The sequence below is a fragment of the Herpailurus yagouaroundi genome, unplaced genomic scaffold, assembly GCF_014898765.1.
Source record: "Herpailurus yagouaroundi ecotype Mexico unplaced genomic scaffold, PumYag 28, whole genome shotgun sequence".
Taxonomy (NCBI): domain Eukaryota; kingdom Metazoa; phylum Chordata; class Mammalia; order Carnivora; family Felidae; genus Herpailurus; species Herpailurus yagouaroundi.
Window position 1 is genome coordinate 118,306,092 of NW_024412376.1, and position 6,000 is coordinate 118,312,091.

The following is a 6,000-nucleotide window of genomic DNA, read 5'->3' on the forward strand; positions in this document are numbered from 1 at the left end:
GGGATTCTCTCTCTCCTTCTCTCTCTCTGTCCTTGCTACACTCGCTCTCACTCTCTTTCTCTCTCTCTCTCTCATAAATAAAGATTTAAAAAATAATAATTAGTTCATGAAAAAAACTCTAGATGATTTTAAAACAAATACATTGAGTATTATGCAATGTAAAAATAATGAAGACAAAATATAACTAATTTTCAGCCATAAGTGGAAGTGAAAAAAATACTTGCTGAGTATCAATTCTCCTACCCTTTGTCACTCTTTAAATCATAGAATTATTAAGATTCTCAAAGACTATTGGTTTATATGAGTTATATTATTATGTGTCATATTAGCAATTAAAACTGAGAAATTTTTAAAAGCACGTTACCGCTACTGTCTTTATCCCTGCTAAGACGGCATCGGTTTTACCTAGCACTGCTTTGGCATGATGTCTAATACAATAAAAAAGGCAAATAATAAGTCAGTATTGTTATGAAAATAGTTTTGGCCCTCCAGAAATCCCTGCAAAGAGCTCAGGAATTCCAGATTGCCATGAACCACACTTTGGGAATGACTGCACAAGGGGTTAACATTCCCCATGGCCAGTAACAGACAGACAACATAACTCCCTTTAGCTTTTATCTTAACCAATCCTGAAATATTTTCATCATTTACTAAACTCTTAAATTTCAAACATAATTCATTCAAATTTCATAACATAATTTCATTCAAAATTAAATGTGAATAGCAAGAAGTACTAGAAAGCATTTTAGTAGGACATTCCCAAAATATATTCTCAGAATTGAAATAGGCTGAAATATTAAAAAGGAGGTAAATGGCTTCCAGAAAGGAATTTCCCAACTTCTCCATATTCTCTACATTTGGGATTTGATAATTACCTTTCTTCCTTCCTTCCTTCATTTACTTTTTTTTTTTTTTTTACTAAACATGCACACAAAAAGTAATCCTTAAGGCAATGAGTTATATATTATAGTTTCTATACTCAACAGTTCTTTTTACTGCATAGAATGTGCATTCAATGGAAAAGTCCCTGATATGAGGGATTATTTTTGATCTGTTATAATTCAGAAGAAAAATGCAAGATATAATGTAATAATTCAGTGAAAGGAGCAAAGGAGAATACTCAATTGAAAAACTCATGTATGTATACACAGTTATTGCAGAACATTTACTCAGTTACGTACACATAAAAACTGCCACTGACATTTCTTCTTTGACTGCTATTGAAAGAGTTCTTAACTTCACCAGGATAGAATACAACAAAAGCCAAGATCTTTTTGTAAGCTGTAAAATCCCCTGCAGTGGTACTGATATAAACTGAAATATAACTTTTTCAGAAAGGTGAGAAACAGCTTTCTCCCTCTCCCTTCTTCCCTTCCTCACTCCTTCCCTGACTTTTTTTTTTCATGTTCCTGATGTGACTATGACATGTGAAAATGTAATCTTGCTAAAATGCTGGTAGAAGATGAAAAGTAAAACCTAGATCACTCATTGAAATAGAAAAAAAAATCATCCTACTTTATATATTTAACATTTCTACTTGGTAGAAAACTCTAGAGGGTATTTGTTAAATGGCTAGATTATGATCTTTGATTCCAAGAGAATGCAGAATACAAGCAACAAATTTATATCCATGCCTCCAAAAATAACTGCTATTTCTTTGATTTGTCCCCACTGAAATGCCCACTAAGTCTCACTTGATTTCAAATATTCACTATTTAGATTGAAACATAATGCATTAAGAATAGACATATATAGAGGCACCAGGATGGCTCAGCTGCTTAAGCGTCTGATTTCGACTCAGGTCATGATCTCACTGTTGGTGAGTTCAAGCCCCACGTCAGACTCTGTGCTGACAGCCTGGAGCCTGTTTCAGGTCTGTGTCCCCCTCTCTCTGCCCCTCCCTTACTCACACTCTGTCTCTCTCTTTCTCTCTCTTTCAAAAATAAGTAAACATTCATTTTTTTTAAGAATACACACACACACACACACACACACACACACACACACACACACACAAGAACAGACATACAGACAGAATATACCTTAGTCATTGCATGGGGTAGGAGGAAGATGGGGATTATCACATGGGCATCAGACTCTCAATGTGGTGATGGAAACATTCTAAAACTGATTTATGATGATATCGAATCACTTGGTAAAGTGGTAAATTTACTTTAAAAATCATACACTTGAAATGAGTGAATTATACAATGTGTAAAAATGCTTCAGTAAAGTTATATATAAAAATGAATGCAAGGAATGAGAGAAGCCAGACATCAAAAATCATATACTATATGAATTCATTTACTTAAATTATAAAATGGGCAAAACTGATTTAAGTAGCAGCAAAACACAGGGATGTGGAATATGGCTGGTGCAGAGCAGAAAGGGCTACATCGGAGGTGCTGTTAATGTTCTGTGTCTTCAGTTGGTTGTTGTTTAGATGAGCTGGGTTTGTGAAAATTCATTAAGTTGTATATATTTATGATCTGTGCACTTTCCCATATGTATATTATACCTCAATAAATATACACTATGTACACATGTATACCTGTTTGCAAATGCCTTTTCAATTTGAAAAGTGTAAGCAATTCTACATAAAGTAAGACTGTATACCACATACTCAAAATATGTGTCCAAAGAGTTGGGATAAGCATGTCATACAATATTCAAACTTCCCACATTTAGATGGAATTTATGTCCAACTATAAAGAATAACTCCAATAGGCCTTTGTATTGACAAGGGGATAGATAGCATAAAGTTAGTTTATCATCATATTATCAAGATTTCCTTTTTGTTTTTAATTTTTTTTCAACTTTTTTTTTTTTTGAGACAGAGAGAGACAGAGCATGAACGGGGGAGGGGCAGAGAGAGAGGGAGACACAGAATCGGAAACAGGCTCCAGGCTCTGAGCCATCAGCCCAGAGCCTGACACGGGGCTCGAACTCACGGACCGCGAGATTGTGACCTGGCTGAAGTCGGACGCTTAACCGACTGCGCCACCCAGGCGCCCCATCCTTTTTGTTTTTAAAGATTATTTATTTATTTCTGAGAGAGAGAGAGACACAGCATGAGCGGGGGAGGGGCAGAGAGAGAGGGAGACACAGAATCCGAAGCAGGCTCCAGGCTCCGAGCTGTCAGCACAGAGCCTGATATAGAGCTCAAACTCAGGAGCCTCAAGATCATGACCTGAGCCCAAGTCGGACCCTTAACCAACTGAGCCACCCACACGCCCCTGAATGATCAAGATTTCTTAAAAGCATGTGCACCACATCTATGGGGAGGTTGGTGGGGAGCTGGCCTCAAGTACTGGGACATTTGGGGAAGCTTTAGAGAGATTAATAGTGCCCAACAAACACCAATAAGCTTTTGAAGCCAAGGCAGAACAGGATGGATGAAGTGTTATTGAAGGGAATCTGTTTCCTCATGTTCTTTTTTGGTGCCCAGGCACTCATATTTTATATATCTACTATCACTTTGGTCTCTTCTGGTTCCACCAATGCTGCCATCCTTCAAGGATCAGCTTACATTCTCTCTTCAATGAACATTCCTTAATATTATCTAGCTGAAAGAGCTTTCCTTTTTTTGAACTCCTCAATAAATGTAAATGAGATAAAAATAAAATATTGAGCAAACAATCTAGCTGTTTACTTTTATCTGCCAAAGAGCTATAGTTTTGTGGGCAGGGACCATGCCCAGCTTATTTATCCACCAAACTCCAAAGCTGTCATGGTGAACTTCATGTTGTGTATTTTCAAGTGTTAGTGGAGTTAAAAATGGAAATACATCTATTAATAACTGAAGATAGCATGAAACATCAGCTGAATTCAAAATGTAAAATTTCTGCAGTTATCAGTTGCCAAAAATCATTTTCACATTTAGATCCTAAAGCTGTATATACCATTTTTTAAAACTCACTGAAGTGTGTAAATGTAACACAAAAAGAAACAAAAATCATTCAGAAATAAGAAAGCTTCCAAGTGGCATCACACAATTGGAGAGCACATTTACTTATTCATTTACATAGCATTAAACATAAAAAGTTAGTTTTAGGTAAAACCAACAGAAAGTCTGCCCTCTAGAAGCCTACAATTTACTTTAGACAAGGCAATTGTCTAGGATGTGATAATATGGGTTTATTAATGTTTAGATACAATAAAGAAGGATGTAGATAATAGCAAGTGAGATTAGAAGTTCCAAGAAGGGTAAAGAAATGTGCTCTGACAGTTTAAGAGGTCTTCTAAGTAGGATAATGAAAGAAGAGGTAAAAGCACAGAACTTTCAGAGGGGATGAAGGCAAAATGGTATAAGAACACACTTGGATTTACACAAGGTGTAATCTGAAAAGCAGTGAGGAATCTGGCTCTCCTGGAGCAGATAGCAGACTGCATAGTTTTCCTGGGGAAAAACATGGAAATCAAAATAACTAACAGTTATTGTTATAAATACATACATAAAAGTAACAATTTTATGTATGTATTTGTTCAATGTGTATTCAAACATCTACATGGATAATATTTCATGCCTGTCCTTGCCTGTGACATCCAGCTAATTCATGAGGCTGAAGTAAGTTACAAAACCTTTTTAACAAGGTTATGCAAGGATACACAAAAACCTTTCACATTTTGTAATAATAATCCTCCAATCTAGAGACATGCTTAAAAATGTTTAGACACCAATATAATGCCTTTCTAGAAATTTAAATGAGAAAAAACAATAATTATCTAAGATATTTTTTAGAAAAGGTTTCCTCATAATTTTAGTTTCAAATGAATTATTTAAACTGTACATATCATTATGAATATGATACATCCATATCATAATTAGAAATTATTAGCATTATTTAACATGTTGTCACTGGCATGACAGTGAAAGCTCATTAATTATAAAGCAGCTTAAACAGACATGGCCATCTCATCTCTTGGGCACTTGCAAGATGGAACCTAATTTCATCTATCCAAGAGTCAAAAGCATTTATTTTGGCCAAGTGTAAATGTAGTACATTTAATAGTCAAGATATAACCAAGGAACTTGCCTCCACACAAAATCAACCACAGTTATTTCAGCTGACAATTCTCACTTTGAGAAACCACCAGGGGGGCTTCCACAAATGACTCACTCAGGGTGCTTAAAGCCATTTCACTCTGCAGATTTGTCACTTTCCAGACACATCCCATCTAATTCAGCCACTTGAGAGGATCCATTGTAACTATTTTTTGCAATAATTATAAGATTAAGGGCTTATTTTGGGAGCCATTAATAATATCAATAAAAGGATTAAAACATTTTCAATGAAAATCATAAAGAGATCAAAGAGCTAGTGAAGTTAATGCTTCTGCTACATTGAAATCAAAAGCTAATAACCACTGAAAAGCAGAATCTCCTCCTCAACCCACACTTCAAATGGATTCAAAGAATCCATTTTTGTATGTTGTTCTGACAGAAACAAATAAAATAACAATTTAGTCACAGTGCCCATTCATTCTACTCATGGAAAACCAGGCAGGACAGACCTGTTACCACCTTGCGCACGATGATAATTCAACTTTTTTAAGCAGATCATCAGAAAATGTAATTATAGTTGGAGGCAAGTCAAATGTATAACAAGAAGAGATCCACAATGAGAGAGAAACACATGAAGAACCAAATGAAACCAAATGAACTTATATCAAGAGGAATCCCTAATTTAAAAATTGTATTTCTCATTAATACTCACCTTATCATGACTTAGGTTTTAGAAACAAACAAAAGCCCTCAGATTTGCTCAGAGAGACCATTATCCTTCAAGTGTAATACAGATGCTTTGGTCAAAAACCTGGCATATTGTAATTTCAATTAATAACCTATATAACAGTAATTTATAGAAAATAAGATAGCGATTCTACCAATTTATTAATCACACACATAGATATCAGAATTTTAAGCATCGAGAAGACAAAAGGTTAAAGTTATTGATTTTGTTTTTATGTACTTAAATGTATTTTTACATATGTTATGAT

General features: G+C 35.1%; 1 protein-coding gene across 36 annotated transcripts in view; it reads right to left on the reverse strand.

Moving 5' to 3' along the window:
* Nucleotides 1–6,000, reverse strand: part of ADGRL3 (adhesion G protein-coupled receptor L3) — an 842,607-nt gene that overhangs the window by 426,486 nt on the left and 410,121 nt on the right. The window lies entirely within an intron of this gene.